Consider the following 18,086-nt stretch of genomic DNA (forward strand, 5'->3'; position numbering starts at 1 on the left):
TCCCTCCCTGCCTCCTCACCATCCAGACTGCAACTTTTATCTGGGATGTTAAGGACGGTGGCATGGAAGTCACCCAGATAGTCTCCCAGACTTAGCTGTAGTCTTCTGCAGACTAGGGCAGTCCTGAGATGGGAACCTGATGGACCGTGTCTTTCATAGATAACTAAGCTGTGTAAATATTTTAATTCTGGCCTTAGAATGCCTTTATCTCCCCACTTCCCTTTGTCCCTTTCTCCTTTCTTACCTCTTTCCTCTCCTTTCTGTGTCTCACTCTTCTAAGATCTATTTAATTACGCCCATAGAAAAGAAAATGCTGATATCAAAAGAGCAATTCCCTCTTTTGATTTCCAATTCATTTTCCCCTCTCATTCAAAAGAATAGAAATATACAAAGTAATTTGGTATATAAAATGATTCCCCATAATTTTAATCCTTTTAAAGTGCTTGTGGAGATTATCACGATTTGATTTATTTTGACAAGGGATGGTAAAAATTGTAAGAACAATAGTCTACTAAAAATGTTTTAAGAGCCTGTTGCTGTGTTACGGGAACGAACGTTTCAGGTGTTCCATGGGTTTGCGGGATGATTTCCTAATGCAACTAAGTGAATTAAAGTAACACAAGGACAAGCCTTCACAATAAGTAGAAATGGACACCCTTTTGCTAATGCCTGAAGATTTTTTCCAGCAGTGAATTCATCACCATTTTTCTGTTCTGTGTCTTTATTTTACTGCATTTTCTTTCGCTTTTCACAGGTCAGGCAGCTAGATGAAGTCCCAGAATTGCCAAAATTCCTGAGACAAGGGGTTTACTCTACCAAGGGTTTGGGTGTGGCTGTAATACTCAACAAGTAACCTGTTCCCCAGGCAGAATCAGACAGTGAGAGGCAGAGCCTGGCCCCATGCTCTTACAGGTCCTACACCACCTCCCTTGTCTCCCAGTTTCCTTTGTTTCGTGTGCTGAAATTGTGTCTGAACTCTGTTTTGGACTGTGTCTAGTAGCTCAGCGCCCAAAAGGACCAAACGCAGTGACTGTGAGGGTTGTAACAGTCACAAAGGGCATTCTCAGAGTGAGACTCTGCACTCATCAGCTCAGTAACATCACGGTCCCACAGACCGAGAATGGGTCTCACCATGTGATGTGCCACAAAGCTTACTCAGCCTTATGCAGCAAGGCTTATTCATCAGCAGCATAAAGATATGCTGCTCCATAACCCTACCATGAAGATACAGTCATTTGGCCTGATCTGCAGGTGTCAGGATTAGGAGTACCACCAGGGAAAAGACCACGATGGTAGAGTGTGTGCAGTCTTACAAGGAGCCACCTTCAAATGGTCCTGTCTCCCTCTCCTTCCATCACTGCAGCCAAACGCACGTGCTTTTCCCCCATTAACTGGCCTCCATCACCCAGATGTTTCATGACGCAAGTGTCTGTGGTCTTACACTGTATGAGAAGAAAAATGAAAGAGAGAAGGTTATTTTTCTAAGGCCAATAATTCCATCACACATACTAAAATCACCTTATCTATGGTGTCATGTCATCCTGTTGCAAGAAAACATTGGAAATAAAATATGAAGTTTTTAGGATATTTATGTCCCGTTGTCCTGTGTTTATGTTTGTAACTTTGGATCTAAATTTTGCTCATTGATGATACTTGTTGTTATCTGTGATGGATAATACACATTGTTCAGAATAAACCAGAGCTTGTAGAAAATGGAATTTCTAGAGAATTGAACCTCCAAAAAAAGCAAATACTGGAGATATGACTGGAGGAGCTTAACTTTGTGAAGTGTGTAACATATAGAATTCAGAGAGCAATCGTCTGCTGTCATAAGATCTTTTTAACTAATAAATCTAAATTTCAAACTGTTTCAAAGAAATAGTGATCTTTACAATTACATTAAAACAGCAGAAAAAATGAAAAGAGGAAAAGGGTGAATAACAGAGCAGGCAAATGACTGATCTTTCTGTGTGGTTTTCACTCGAGCACAAGAAGAATGATTACATCCCTACAGCAGTCTTCAAAGTGTTGGAGTCAGAGAGTGGAATAGGAAATGAACTGCAGTTCAGTGACCCTCTGTGGCCTGAACAGTGGGAGCTGGTAAGCACAGCATTTCCACTTTATTCACTTTTTTCTCCAACCACTGTCAGTAGAAGGCCTTCCCCCACACACGCTTTTGCATCATTATTGTAACCTGAAAAAAACTAAATGTAGTACATCTATCTATGTATAGGCAGATATAATGTGTATGGGTAGATGTCTTAATGCTGTACATACTCACAGGCTTATTATACATGTGTATGGTATAGCAATGAATAACTATAGTTTTCCTGAAGAAGCCTGCTTTCCAATTTGAAATAGAATACATACTGTGCCATGCAATTTTCTTTGTGTTTCATTAGGAATAAAACCATGAGTTGGGCACCTAGGTCTGTTTGAAGAATAGATATAAAGTACAGCTTTCAACCTGGTCTGTAATTTTCTCTCTAATGGAGGTGCTTCCTTTGTCACAACACATTGGCAAAATACTCTAACCTCCAGCCTCCAGCCTCCAGGAAGGGAAAAAATTCTACATAAATATAGCCACAGTGTGATGTCACTTAAGAGATGCTCGACCTTGTCATCTTGATATATTCTCATGCTATATGTAAGAAGGGCAATCTAATGTTTAATAAAAGGTTTAATGCACATCACATAGTTGTCCATAAAATTACACCTATGCAATGGCATGATAAAGTTGCGTGTAAACATACCCAGGAGGTAAACCTGCAAGATGTAGCAGTGTATGGATCCTTGTAGACAAGTCAAAAGACTGTTGATGATCTAAGTGAGATTCTTTTTTGCTTTTATTGTTTTGTAACTGGAGATCCCTTGATCTTTGAAAGGGAGTTCCAGACCTTTCAATGTGTTTATTTTAAGAAAGAAGTACATCCTTAATCACATCCAGATTTACCAAACTTTTTTACTGAGGTTCAGAAGCAGCTCAGATAAAATTATCATTTAAGTGCTTAGGGAAATAGAGGATTGAGGGAACTGTATTAGTTTTTCCAGTAGATTATGGTGGCCAATTTTCCTTTCATTCAGAAGGTATGACTGGGTGAATCACTGAAGACTGTTCGTCAAGGAAAAAATTAAAAGTCAAGCCTACAGTCTTACTTTTGTCTTTCTGTTTAGAAGCAATCCCTGACCCTCCAAATTTCCTTGGAACTTCTTTTCTCTGCAGCTTCAGTACTGTGTGATGCCACTTGGGCTCTTGGAGTTGGAAAGAGGATGAACAGTTGTTTTTGCCAGCCTTATAGAATCATAGAATCACAGAAAGTTTTGGGCTGGAAGAGACCTTTAAAGATCATCTAGTTGCAACCCCCCTGCCATGGGCAGGGACATCTTCCACTGGATCAGGTTGCTCAAAGCCCCATTCAACCTGACCTTGAACACTTCCTGGGATGAGGCATCCACAACTTCTCGGGGCAACCTGTTCCAGTGTCTCACCACCCTCATCGTAAAAAATTTCTTCCTTATATCTAATCTCTTTCAGTTTAAAACCATTACCCCTTGTTCTATCACTACAGGCCCTGGTAAAAAGACTCTCTCTCCATCTTTCTTATAACTTCCTAAAAGTACCGGAAAGCTGCAATAAGGTCTCCCTAGAGCCTTCTTTTCTCTGGGCTGAACAACCCCAACTCTCTCAGCCTTTCTTCATAGGAGAGGTGTTCCAGCCCTCTGATCATTTTCATGGCCCTCCTCTGGACCCGTTCCAAAAGGTCCATGTATTTCTTGTACTGGGGACCCCACTGAATATAATAAAACTGAAAAGAGGGAGGGTACCATTAAATAAAGGGCTATGAAGTACGCTTCCAGACAAATCTAAGCTAGCATTAACACTGTAGTATAAAAGAGGTAGAGTGCACAGTTCTTACTGCCTGTTACACTGTTGTTAGTGTCATTTTTCTTTATTGTGACTAAGGACTACAAGGCAATAAGATCTATTTTAGTCACTCTCTTTATAACAAAATTTATCCGCAGAAAAACTTCACAGAGTCTCTTGATCATATTGTGAAATGTGAGCCAAAAACCTCCAAAGCTAATACATCTCTCTGTTTTTTACAAAATCTTTCTGAGATATGAAAAGAAAAATCATTGTTTTATATACCTATCAGAATTTTGTTGAAGTCTTACATACTTTTACAATGTTCTGAAGTTACACTTTTCTTTCTATTATTCCATTTTTATCTGAAAGACTAGATACATATTTGAAAAGAGACATGCAAAGAACATGAAATTTCAGTCTAGCACTCTGTGTTTTTGGAAACTCTTTTTTTTAATTGAAGGTTTGTTTATTTTCATATGGTTTTCACTTTAAATCTTCCGTAGTTTTACAAAAGAGTCTAACTCTTCATTCCTCTTACTTTCTAAAGCTGCATTTTACAAAAGAAATGCCTAATATAGTAATCCTGAGAGCCCAACAAAGAAACTCCTAAATTAATAATTAAGAGGTGAATTAATGTTTTTATGATTCAAAATCTCGGAATATAAATGAAGGGATGTTGCGTCATCATGTGGGCTGCAAATAGAATAAAGGGTTATGTTAAATGAACACTGAAAATAGAAACTTTGCCTTTTCCTTTACAGTTCCTTGTTGAAGCCAACCACTTGATAATTACTCTTGACTGTTTCCAAATCCCATCACAAGAACTGTCTTGTCCTCAGCCGAGGAATCCTGATTCAATTCTGCTCTGATTAAAGAATCAGACATTTCTTCCTGAACTCACTTTTTCCCAGGCCTGTTGTTACTATTAAAATTTGTCCATTTCACCCTCAACAACTGGGCTGTATGAAAATCCTTAGGTCCTACACAGCTTACTTATATTTACTCCTCTTATAAGTAAGAGGAGTAATTCAGTCCCTCCCTATGTGTTGTGATCAAGGCCTTAGATCATTCCTTGCACGACTCACGCTGCATCTGAAATGATCTTCAAGGACTCCTGCTGGCTTCAAAGAAACAGATTTTGTTTATCATTTTAGCAGAGCAGCTTTACTAAAGAACAGCTCTGCAGCTTTGGAGCATGGTACTCTTTAAAATAAGTGGAAAATGTAGAAACTGTGTCCTTGCTTCATAAATTTCATTCTGTCTGAACTCCTGATGTGTGTTCACACCAGTGGACTCTGTCTCTTATTCTTGCATATCCAAAGGCTCCAGCTGATAGGGTCTTTTTATATGCAATTTTCTCCAATGGACATAGCATCCATTCAAAACACCAGTTCAGTGTATCACTGGGCACACATTCTATGGAAAGCTGATGGCCACGTTCTTGCATCTGATGTTCATGACGAGAAATAAGCTCCTGCATCTGTGAGGTTGAAAGGGTTTCATCTGATCAGCAGGGACCATACCTTACCTTAAATAGCAGGAAAAGTAACATTTTATTCCCTCTGTGTTGCCCATAAATAATTCTAAACAAGTGATGTCAACTTGTAGTGATGGAGGGTGTTGTAGTCTGCTCCATAGGAACTCCACTCCAGCAATCTTCAGAGTGCTTTAACAATAAAACCAAAGGCTATAAGCAATATTGCCTCTGCCCTACCTAGTGCAAAGCTTTGGTCCTCATGAGGTGGAGAGTGGCAAGTTTATGTCAACTTTATGTATGACATGATATCAGGAGATTCATTTACTGGGTCCTCACCTGATCTCTTACAACACAGGAACATCAGGGCTCTGCCCCTAATGCAACGCATATATTCTTTGCAACTGCACTCATCCTCAGTTTTTCTTTGGGTAACCCAAACATACTTTTTTGGAATCCCTCTCATCTTTACAGCAATAGAGGTGTCTTTCCCTAAATTCAACATTACTCTGTTGTAAGTTCTTTTCACCCTTTTGTCCTGACTCTAGTAAAGGACTTTGGGTCACTGCCTTATCAGGTATGTCTTTGTTGCTTCCTGACAGGGCAGAGGGCTACATCAAACACCTCTGCTTTGGGCTTACTGGTGTCTGAATTTGGCCTACTGTGGCCTCTGCCAGCGTGTTTGACCTGCAATTCAAACTCCTCTACTTCAGGAGCATAGCATGTGTCCTTTACAGATTCCTCTGCTGAGCCCATGTAGGCTGTCTCTGGACTAGTGCTGCACTAGATATTTCTGATGGTTTCTGTTCCCTTGAACTGTATGGGAGAAATGTTGTTTTTCACAGACAGGGACATGCATAGGGGATTATGACTGTGGTAGGCAGGTTGTTCTGATCTGTCCTCAGAGGAAGAAGTCCTACAAGCAAGGCGTGTGATATGTTGCACGTGTATCATGTAAAACCAGCTGTGAAGCAGTTTATGACATTTCCTTGAGAGGGGCTGCGTTATGTGTAAAGCTGGCCATAAACAAACACCACCTGTAATCCTGCACAGGGCCCCAGGCCCCCACATTGCTCAGCATGTGAAAGAATTTCACCCCTTACAACAATGCCATAACACCCAGGACTTTATTACAATGAACTGGTGTGGTTTTCAGAGACGTTCTCCTAACCCCCAGCCCTGCCTGGTGGTTTTTCTTTTCTCCAGTGCACACTCTGTGTTAACATTGCTCAAGGTACTTCATTTGCTAATGCCCTGCTTCTATCTTTGAAATAGTCTTAAAGTTTCTTTCTTCCCTTCTCACGGTCTGCTCCTCACCCTGAAATGGTGCCTCACATTTGAAGGAAACATTTGCAAGTGGAACTGCTGCTGTGAATCTCATAGGGCCCCCATGCTACAGGCTGGCAGACAGCTTACTCTGCCATTGCAAGCCTGCCTGGCTGCGGGTAAGCAGAGAAGGGACGCAAAAACAAGGCTGGCCCAACAGCCCTTCCCTCCTGCTCATTGCTTTCAGGAAGGGCCAACGTGAACTCGGGATGGAGTGTTTCCCGCTGTTTCTGCTGCCACAAGCAAAGGGTGCCTCCGTGCTATGCTGCAAAGCCAGCCCTGCCAGCTGCCCTAGAAGCAGCTAAAATCCCAAAAGAAAAGAAAGAAATTCTGAACTGGTGAATGGGGAACTGGTGCTCAGGAGCACTGGGATGTTTTAATGTCTGATTGTGGGTTTAGTTTTGTTTGGGTTTTGTTTTTTTTTTAATTTGCTAAATAACTTAATGGTTTGTTTGTACTGATACAGGTGTTGAAAATGCTGTCTGTTGAATAGCTGCTACCCCATAGTTAAGAGATGGGAGTTCAGAACACATTACAGGCCCACATAAAAGCCAGTTACAGAGATTTTGTGGGTAGAAGTGTGGCTATTAAGATAAAAGCTTTAAAATATTCAAAGGCCTTTTTCCTTCTCTCCTCCCCCGCCCCGCCCCAGTAGTGGCCTCTCTAAACACAATTTATTAACATATGTTGCTGCTCAGTCTGAAATAACCCTCTCCAGTTCTGGCTGAAGAAAGGGGCTGTGCCTAATTCTGCTGCTATGAGAAAGTGAAGACAGGTTCTGAATCTAAGGCTCCCATTTTGCTCCTGACAGAGCAATTTGAGTAAGCCTCTTTTCTAATGCAGAGTGCTTCCCCTCTGCATGGATCAGTGGGTGGGTCAGTGTCCTGAAGAGTGGTACAGAGCTAAAGACCTGTATTTGTGGGAAATGAAGGTTACAGTCTGCCAGAGGCTGCACCCCTCTGTACAGGTAAATGGTTGTATTCCTCCAATATTTGTGCACCCTTTTCACTTCCTTGTTACACTGTGAACCTGTTTTCATTAGTGGTTTCATCTAGTATGACCCTCTTAGGTCTTTCTATGCTAGCCTGATAAGGCAAAAAAGGGAGAGTGATTTGCGTAGAAATAATACATGTTAAAAGTGAGCTCATGCAATTTAAAGAGGACATGCTGGAGCTAGTTGCCATCATCATAGCTTGAATTAGCTGTTGGCTAGATGTTTCGTAAGATATTATGGGAAAAGGATAATGGAGAGGCTGAATAAGAGACACAATATTAAAAATAAGGAAAAAATATGTAAATTCAAGGCACTGGTGTGCTCATAAGGAGCACTTTTAAATAAAATAAAAGGTCAGTTTCTTCAAATAAGTAAAAGGAAACTTCATTCTTTGCAAAAACAATTACACATCTGAAATTGTTTTTCATTTTTTTACCATGTAAATTAAGTTATATTACATACATAAGATACAATAATATATGGCGATATCCAGCACAGGAGTCTCTTGTAACATCTTGAAGTATGATCAAATAAACAAATCAAAAACATTTATATCAGTGAGTTATCTATACCACAACCAGGTTTACTTGAAAGTGGCTTATGAGTTGAAAAGCTATTATGGAACAGATGAACACATAGACATACACATGATCATTTGTATGTAAAGTATATCTGGCTTCTTTTTCTTGGGAGACTAAGAACATACTTAGTCATTGAGATTGGTAAAATGGACTAACCATGAGGACACCTTCTTTATCAAATTACTAAAACAGAAAGAAAGGATTATGTGAGAAACAGTTATGCAGAGGACAAACTTGAAAGTGTCTCTATCTTGCCTCCTTTAAAGCATCAAAAAACACGAATTCTCTAAAATACCTAAAGCATAAATGTCAGGAATCTGGATAACTTTAACGAAATACACTCTTCAGATACTGTAAGAGGAAAGAAATGGATGTCCTATTACAGTATTAGGTAAGTGTCCTTTCCTGTAAATAAGGAAATTACCTTGTTGGGAAATAGTAATAACTCAGGATATATTGCACTTACTTTATGACAGTCCACTCATACCCTATTACAATACTGAGTATTCTCAAAGGTCCCCCCTGAAACAAAAAGAGATTCCAGATCCAAAACTTTACAACAGCCGATCTGTAATTCATACGTAATTCATATCTTCTAATTTCACCCTATAAATTTTCCCTTCTCTCTTCAGGCTTCAGCCTGTGAGACTGTGCTGTGGAAGAGTGATGTGCACAAAGTGCTCTGTCCCAGCTCTGTCAGTCGTGGGACACTTGTTGCTGAAAATGTGATGTTTACCCTTCTAGCTTCTGAGGCTATACTATAATGTTTGCTTTGGCAGTACCTAAGGGTCTCAATCTTTCGTATCTGGAGTAGAGAACCACTAACGTAAGGTGAGGAAAGCTAAGTTTTATCACCAAAATATGGAAAATTGATTGCTAGTGGCATGGAAATGTAAAGGTAAACCTGGGCTGCCATCCTGGCTTACATACTGTTATTGTGGGATGCCAAGCTGAAAATCATTGAATGGAAGTAAACGCCCTCCACTGACTTAAAACTCTGCTGAACAGTGGGAGCTGAAGCAGGAAAAGCCTGCTTTTCTTCCTGAACTTCCTTTATTTTCCCCTCCCATTGAATTTAACGGCAAAATCTCCACTGAGGTACCTGATACTGAGTTCCAATACTACACGGCTGTCTGAGCTGCGCCTTTTCTTATAGCAGAAGAGGTTAGATTAGTCTGGGGTCTGCTCTAGAGACTGTGGCACAGCGGCTTGTGCTGACTGGAACTTTCTTATAGAAAACACCATCAAAAATGTAACTGTGTTGTCCCTTTGAATGGACCAATTGGTAACAATAGGGTTATGGAAGAATAGATTCTTGCTTTTATAAACTCCTTTTCAATTCACATTATTTATCAAAGTGTTGGGATTACTCTGCAGTACTTTTTGTCCTTTTAGTCAGTGCTGTAGAGGTTACACGGTAGCAAGTATTTGGATAGTGCAAGAGCTTTCCTTGTTTAGATGATTTTATCACATTCTGTAATAATAGTTTGAAACAGGAATTCCGTTCGATATAAAAACTCTTGCTATTTTGGCCTGGTGTAGAATTCGTGAGCTGGGGATTTAACGGTTTCTGTTTCATTTCCTTTCAAAAATTAGCCATGAAAAATGCTTTTCTTGCAAAATGAGGCAGACTGCTCAAACTCTCCAATGAATCCTGTTCATTATACACTGCCATCACAGGTATAGTGCAAGGGAAAGTTTAAATATCACACTTACCAGCGCTTTGACAGCATATGAGTGTAAAACATAGCAATGTACTTTTCTGGCTTGTGAACATGAACTCCCAGGGCCAATTTACAAATAATGTGGTTAAAAATCTAATTGCCCAGTGTGAAAGCTGCTTGAATATCCACTCCATCCAGAGCTAATCATTGTGCAGAGCTTTTTTTTATCTCTTGAAAACTTGTCTTCCTCTTAGCAGGAAGGCAGGACGCTGTGTGGATACCAGTTCGAGCAGATTACAGCAGCAGTCGTCTGTTCAGGCTGCACTCACCATTTTTCTCCCTAAGGCTTGTGGAGGAAGCAACTGAGGGGTGTGTCCACTACAGCACTGATAGAGCAATCATGTAGTGAAATCCTTGGGTTTAGGCCAAGGCTTCCCAATTTCCCAAATACCGTTGCCAAGACTCAACATTTCTCATGAATCACCACACACCATCGTGACCTGCTGCCCTTACCACTGACAATGTTGTAGACTTCCTTACCATGTCCTTACAGGTCTTTAACCTATTTTTATAGTTATTGCAACACATTTTAATGTGGTGGTGTTTGTTTGGTTTTTTTAAGTAGAGTTTTCTCTGTTTCAAAGCTCGGAGTGGGGGCTGGAACAGCACAGTTTACCCCAAAACTTCATCAGTTGCTGAGAAGTTTTATAGAGTATTTTTACAGTCATGAACAAAGAAAATCATGGCTTTGTATGTATCACAATATTTTCATATGCAAGATTTCATGCTGACATATATAATACTATATATTATGGTATAATGCAGGATGGAAACATGCCCTCAAAATACATTTGGACATGTTGGACAGTGAGTTTACTCTACCAAGATAAATTTTTGTTTGATTTTGGGATTCTTCAGATTGGTATTGTCCATTTTACTATGTCAGTTCCTGTTGTATAATCTCTCCTGGTTCTCTTCAATGTGTGTGCAAATTGCCTGATATACACACCAGCTTTTCAACATAAAATTAGCCTATTTCATGACAGCATCTGCTTTGAGTCTACTGTCTGCCTCCTTTTTCCTTCCTTCAAAGCAAATGAGCCCTGTAAAGTTACCGTATGAGAATTTTTCTTTTCTGTTACAAACTAGTAAAATCCTACTATTGAGTAACGCATTGGACATGGCATTTTAGAAATGGCTTTAGCTCTTCTTGTATACAAGGAAGATCCTTCAACTCTAAAAAGAGAATAGCTTTTGATAACATTGAAAATTGAAAATTTCATTAGTTTCAAAATAATAAATTATGTTGTGTACTGCAAACATTGATTTGCAAACGAAAAAACCACAGGTGAGTAAATGATGAGTCTGATTAAGATTTTGTTTGTTTCTTTTAATTACTGCCCTTTAAATTTCTGTTAAGTAATTACTATTACTATGTGGTTTATACTGCTGCATGGGATTAATTTATTGATATTTTAATGATAGCACATTATATTTTTACCATGTGAGGATTAAACCACTGTTCAGTTTCTGAACTACACTAGCTGTAGTTTTGTATTAACATACTTAGTTAAAAATAGTAGAAGGTAGTTATGTTTGAAGTTAGCCCATATAAGGAAGTGAATTCTAGTGACTTAGTACTATTGGAAACACTTATAAAAATATATTGAAAGGTTTGCATTCAAAGATTCTTGTCTTACATATTTTACAGGATTAAATCTCTATGTTAAGGAAAAAGGAGAGGAAATGGTGTTGATGGATATATAGTAGTCATATGCTATTCCATCAATGTTTTGAATATGTATAACAATTTCAAAATAGGATCAGGGAAGTAGTATATATGAAAACAGGTTTTTTTCGTAGTGCCAGAACATTATCCAGAATTTGGGAGATAAAATAACCAAATAAAACTATTCTTTAGTATGTTGGACATTGGAAGAAAGGGGTGTGTGCTCTTTTTGCAATTGTCAAAACATGAAAAAAGAAGATTAAAAATAGTGAGCTCTATAATCAAGCTCCAAATAGAGATTTCATCCCTAAAATGGTTTTGAGGAAGTTGTAAAGGGAGAATTTTATTTCAGGCTAATCTGTAATTAAAAGAAATTTTAACAGCCCACTCTCAAAATGCAGTTATATAGTAAAATAATACTAATGAAATATTGGTGGAGTTTTTTTCCAATGCTATTATTAAATTGTTTTTCTAGGATTCTAAGAATGGTAATAATTACTAATTCATACATGTATTTTTGTAGGATTGTTCTTTTAATATAAGGGAAAAATTCCTTTTTATGACTTACCATATCTATTATGATGAAATCCTAAAGTACTCACATCAGGAACACAAGCTCAGTAATATTAGCCAGCATTAAATTGAATAGTAAAGAAGCAGGTCTTGCCCCAGGAAGAGTTCTGTCTGCAAATTCACCACTGAGCATTTGTAGCATTGCACAGCAAAGCTTCTGTTCTGCTGCTATATTCCAATGCTACTTCATTTTATTGGAAGATGCATGTTTATTTAATTGGGCTTTCACACTGAGACAGTTTCATATGGGCAAACCCCTGCATACTCATGGAGATTTCAGTCAAACTTCACCCTGGATAGGCAAGCACTCAGATGAAGCACTGCTGAAGTGAGGAAGGCTATATACAAAAGCAGGATCCTGCTTAACATGATGTGTTTTATTCAATATCCAGTATGGGAATCACCAGAAATGGTTGAGAATCTATCCCTGAAGTGAAATGGCCAGTGTTCAGCAGAACCCTATAGCAGTAAGGTGAGATGTACCCTCATAGGTATATACCTAGCTAAAATGCTAATTGTAGAACCATTATACGAATTAAGAATATATTTTCTTCATCACCTGTGAACCCAGCAGTAGTCAGACAGCACTATCAAATGCTAAAGTATCTGAAAACAGTGTGAAATGAAATTTCCCTTCTCGCAGAGACAGACTTCTCCAGGTCCAGCACTCAGCCCCAGCTTCTCTTGAGAGTCGTTCAGGACACAGTTGAGAAGATGGGGGGAGGAAGAGTGAGTCTCTTCTTCACCAGTCCTGCAAACATTACCACAAACCTGTCTGTCTCCAGGATAGCGGCTGGGCCCTCTTGATAGCCACTAAAACTAGTTCTTTCCTTCAGGTGGTCACTAGAGCTGCTGCAGTACTGAATACTCAGGGCTTAAGCTGTAACGTTCTATACAAAGCCACAATCACTACATACAAACCCTGGTTTTTTACTTTTTTTAAATTCAAATGAAGAAATACACTGGTAAAATTTCATTAAAAATATGTATTTTTAGAAGTTGTTAATATGCAAAGTTAAGGATCCAAAAGTCAGGAGGTGTCAGGATTCCTGCTGCCCATAAAACACTAATTCTTCCTGTTGTGCCTTAGATTTACAGTACAGATTTTACTTACAGCAGTCATAAAACAGCTGCAGATGTAATGCTCTGTTCTGAGCATTTGACTTGCAGGTACCCAAAGAGTCTTATTCTGATCTCATTTACTTACGTAGCTGTGCAAATAACGTGTGCTTTGTCTAAGCAAAATCTTTGCCTATTGAAAAGAGGTGCCAGAGCAGAAAAAATATAGTGGGGTAGAAGAGAAGATAGACAAAGAAACTCCAACAGATAAAGTTACAAAAAAAGAAGAGGAATCAAGATTGTCTTTCCCGCTTGCTGTTTCTTAGATTAAAAAGTAATTGGGAAGAGCTTGAGGAAAAACTCAGAAGTTTTCATTGTGGCGTTATGAACACCAAGAATTTGTGCTGATCACAACTGTTACTTAAAATGTACTCCAAGTCGTAAAGGAAACTTTATTCTAGTATAGTAACTAGAGTTGGTTTTAGCAGATTAGGGCAAGAAACAGCATGAAGGAATCTGTAGCTTTTTCTCCATGGAGTACTGACTCAGGGGAAATGAGTTGCTGCTGTACTTTTTTTAAGCATTAGTGGCTCAGCTGCAGGCACATCCAATTCTCCCTGATTTGGAGAAGGGATCTGAACCTGAGTTTCCCAAGTTGCAAGTTAGGGCTTTCCCCGCACTGACTAGGGGCCTCTCAGTTGTGTCTTGCAGCCATTCCACCTTGTACAAGTTACAGTGATCGCTCCTTATTGTCCAAAGAGAATCAGGCTCTACTCCCGTGGCTAGAGCACACAGCCCACATCGTTCCTAGGGTCAAGATCTTGCTGCAGTTATGACTTAGTATTGAACAGTTTTGACAAAAGGTGTCAACTTCAGCATGGTCACAGTAGTCTTTGGGCTGAGCTATTAATGTGGGACATGAAGAAGAACAAAGAGGTTTGATCCTGGGTCTTCAGTACCCTGGTGGCTCCATTGGCTACCAAGCAGTTTTCTCTGACTGGGAATTCCATTGTGGAACCTGAAGAAATGGAACCAAGTGTTAATTTTTGCTGCTTTAGGTTGGTTTGTTGGGTTTTGTTAGCAGGTTCAGCCCTGTGACAAGTTCACGTTTTGATGAGCTGAACATTTCTGATGAAAAACTACTTCATGAAAAAGATTCCTAACCAGTTGTAATTAATACAGTTTTGTATTACACTGTTTAGTGAAGTTTTGAAAGTATGACCTTAAGGATAATCTTTTAAACAGTTTCTGTTAATTGACAGTGTTATTCAGACATCTTCCTTCCACCCCAACCCTGGTAATATGCATGAGTTATATTAATGTAGTAATTATTTAGATCACTTTTTTAAAATTTCCCCATTTTTTTCAAAGGGTATTTTACTTAAAATGTTTTGTAATGCTTTTATGTCTCTGACTTTTTCTCAAGTAACAGGTTTTTTCATGTATTATTTGGAAAAAGACATTTCAGAATCCCTCTAGAATTATTCCGTTTGGAAAACATTCTATAGACATAATTTGCTGGAGGCAAGCTAGCACTGCAGATTAAAAGTTTACATGAAGACAACAGACAAACCAGATCAGACTGGAAGAAAAAAAAATACATTTCTGTTAGGCCCAAAAGTCCTTTATTTAGTATATCCTCAAGAATTATATTATTACATACCCAGTAAACTATTGATCTCCACTCATTTACTATGTACTCTATTAGTATTCTGTTCTTAATGCTAGAATGTGATCTCACAGATTCTCAGAAATACCTTTTAGCCTCACCAGAATTAGGCAAATGATTCATAGGCAATATCAAATAAAATACAAAGAAAAAAAATATTTCCTAATTCTTTCTAGTTGTAAAGCACTTAACCTCAGAAAATTACATGTTTCTCATGTATGATAACAGGTAAGAAACATACTGACAGTGTAAAAAAATTAAAAAATTAGTAAGTAAATAAATGAAGAGCTTTGAGACCTTTCTTCATGCCACTGTGATAGAATTCATTCATTCCTGCATGTGACTTTCAGTACATCATGATTTCTTTCAGAGTAGGCTACATGGGAATAGCAAAACAGATTACTGCTTAGTATCTCCTCTGACTTGTAGTTGTTATGCACTGTGATTTGCATATACATATACATATACACATATGTATACGTATACTTATTTGCTGATTTTTTTCAAATGGAAAGGCTTTATCTTACTACTTTCGTTCATGCTAAAATGAAATGTTAATTGCCATTGTTGCTTTCTAAAAATATTCAGTGGAGTGCATGGTTTTACGTGATACAACAAATTAGTAAGAATATCTGAATCGTAAAATGAAAATATGAAGTTAATATTGTACTGTCATCCCTAAATCATAAAGATAATTTTGCATGTATAATATTAAAAGAGGTCAAAATAAGCCAGTATTTCCAGTGATGATCATGGGACTGGATGTCTTAATTTTTAGCTGAGACACCTAAAGCTCAATATCCCCTCTCAGGGTATTAGGGACTATGTCATGATCTGCTATTGTGTCTGTACTGGTTTTGTCTGGGATAGAGTTAATTTTCTTTCTAGTAGCTATTATGGGGCTATGTTTTGGATTTGTGCTGAAAACAGTGTTGATAATACAGGGATGTTTTAGTTACTGCTGAGCAGTGCTTACACAGAGCCAAGGCCTTTTCTGCCTCTCACCCCACCCCACCAGCGAGTAGGCTGGGGGTGCACAAGAAGTTGGGAGGGGACACAGCCGGGACAGCTGACCCCAACTGACCAAAGAGATATTCCATACCATATGACGTCATGCTCAGCACATAAAGCTGGGGGAAGAAGAAGGAAGGGGGGGACATTCGGAGCGATGGCGTTTGTCTTCCCAAGTAATCATTACGTGTGATGGAGCCCTGCTTTCCCGGAGATGGCTGAACACCTGCCTGCCGATGGGAAGTAGCGAATGAATTCCTTGTTTTGCTTTGCTTGTGTGAGCAGCTTTTGCTTTACCTATTAAACTGTCTTTATCTGAACCCATGGGTTTTCTCACTTTTGCGCTTGCGATTCTCTCCCCCATCCCACTGTGGGTGAATGAGCGAGTGGCTGCATGGGGCTGAGCTGTCGGCCAGGGTTAACCCGCATCAGGTTTCCTACTGAGAGAGCAATTCTTCAAACATTTAAGCCTCATGGAAATGCTAGTTCCAGATCACAGAAGAAGTCATTCTCTGTTGACAGCCTTTTCCTTGCACTGGGAACATTCATGAAGTGACTTAAACCTAAGTGAGGAATGTGAAACGTGAAATTAGATCTCTGTTCTTTAGCAAAAGCTAAAAATTCCTTCTTTGTATCACTCTTCTTACTTCAGTGCTGCTATTCTCTTAACCCTCCTTCCATTTCCTTAAAAGAAAGAAAAAGTTAAATGAATCACATCAAAGCTTGAGATATGACCAGAAGACTCTCATTGCTAGCCAATCCTCCTAACCCTTCCAATGATTACTTCATATTTTGCCTAATATTTAACTGAATTTCTGAAGGGTACCTACTTAATCAAATAACTTCCTAAATCTCAGCAAACGACCTTCCTTCATTTCTTCACCTATTTGCATTTCATAAGTAACATCCACACTGAGCCTAGGGGTTTGATATACTCAGGCTGGTGTTATTGTCCATAGTTAAGAGGATGGCTATGTTTACTAATGGCAAAAATTGTTTCTCAGCTTGCCCTGAAAGTGCAAAACATGCAAGCCTCTCTTAAAGTTTTCAGCCCTAGTTGCAGGGAGTAGCTGGTCATCCACTCAGCTGTGCCATCCTGCACATAGCCACTGCCATGGCTACTCTGATGCCCTGGAGCCACACTGCCAGGACAAGACCTTGTCCCTAGCTTCCCTAGGTCAAAATAAGGCAAAATAAGGCTGACAGTGCAGCGCTGGGGACATTTACCTGACATTTACCTGACATTTACCCCAGTATTGCTCGGGAAAGGTCTTAGAGCACTTTGCCAGCTGTATAAGATCCACCCTCCCTCTTCTCTTTTTTCTGTGTAAGCTAGGAAATACTAACAGATACTGTAGGAAACCTATCGCTATTCCTATAGCACCACTAAAGGAGCCTACTGAGGCGTTAATGCTGTAGAACGGACCTGTCCTTGTCTGAGGTCTCCAGGATACCCTATCCTCACTGTTAATGCTGAGAAACACTGGCCAAGTAGAAAGGTACCGGGGAGTTCTTTAGTTGAGAAGGAAAAGGAATAGGAAAACAGATAATAGGAGCACAGTATTGATCTTTAACAGTACTTCACAGTGCCAGAGGAGGGAAGTGGCCCCATATGGCCCCATTCCCTTCTCCCAAAGCCACGGAGGAAAGACTTACTTACGCCATTCTTCTACACCCTCAGTGTTGTCTTGGTAGTCTCTCCTGATTTCAAGACGTAGGATTTTCTTCCTCGTTCAGCTGCTGTTCTGATTCTGCATGGAGCTCACCTCCCCACTGTGCAGCTGCTCTCATTTCAGGGGGTGCTGCCACCAACAAGCACATTTGCCTTTATGTGATAAGATTGCAGGCGATCATTTCATTGATGCAACACAGCAAATGGGAAGAAAAGGCACGAAGGCTCCTAAGATTTCCATTTCCATAAATCTTGCCTAAGGCTCCAGCTGGAGCTGTCCTAGAGGGGCCATGTACAGTATAGTACAGTATATTCCCTGACTGCTTCTTTAGCCAAATAAATTTTGTTGATGAGTCATGTGGGCACTGCAGAGCATTTCAAAGACCCATCTGGCAGAATAAAGTCACTCGCCTTCAAAGCGTAGTGTATCTCAAAAGGTTCAGCATTTGGATTTGGTTTGAATTCT

The sequence above is a fragment of the Calonectris borealis genome, chromosome 1 (assembly GCF_964195595.1).
Source record: "Calonectris borealis chromosome 1, bCalBor7.hap1.2, whole genome shotgun sequence".
Taxonomy (NCBI): domain Eukaryota; kingdom Metazoa; phylum Chordata; class Aves; order Procellariiformes; family Procellariidae; genus Calonectris; species Calonectris borealis.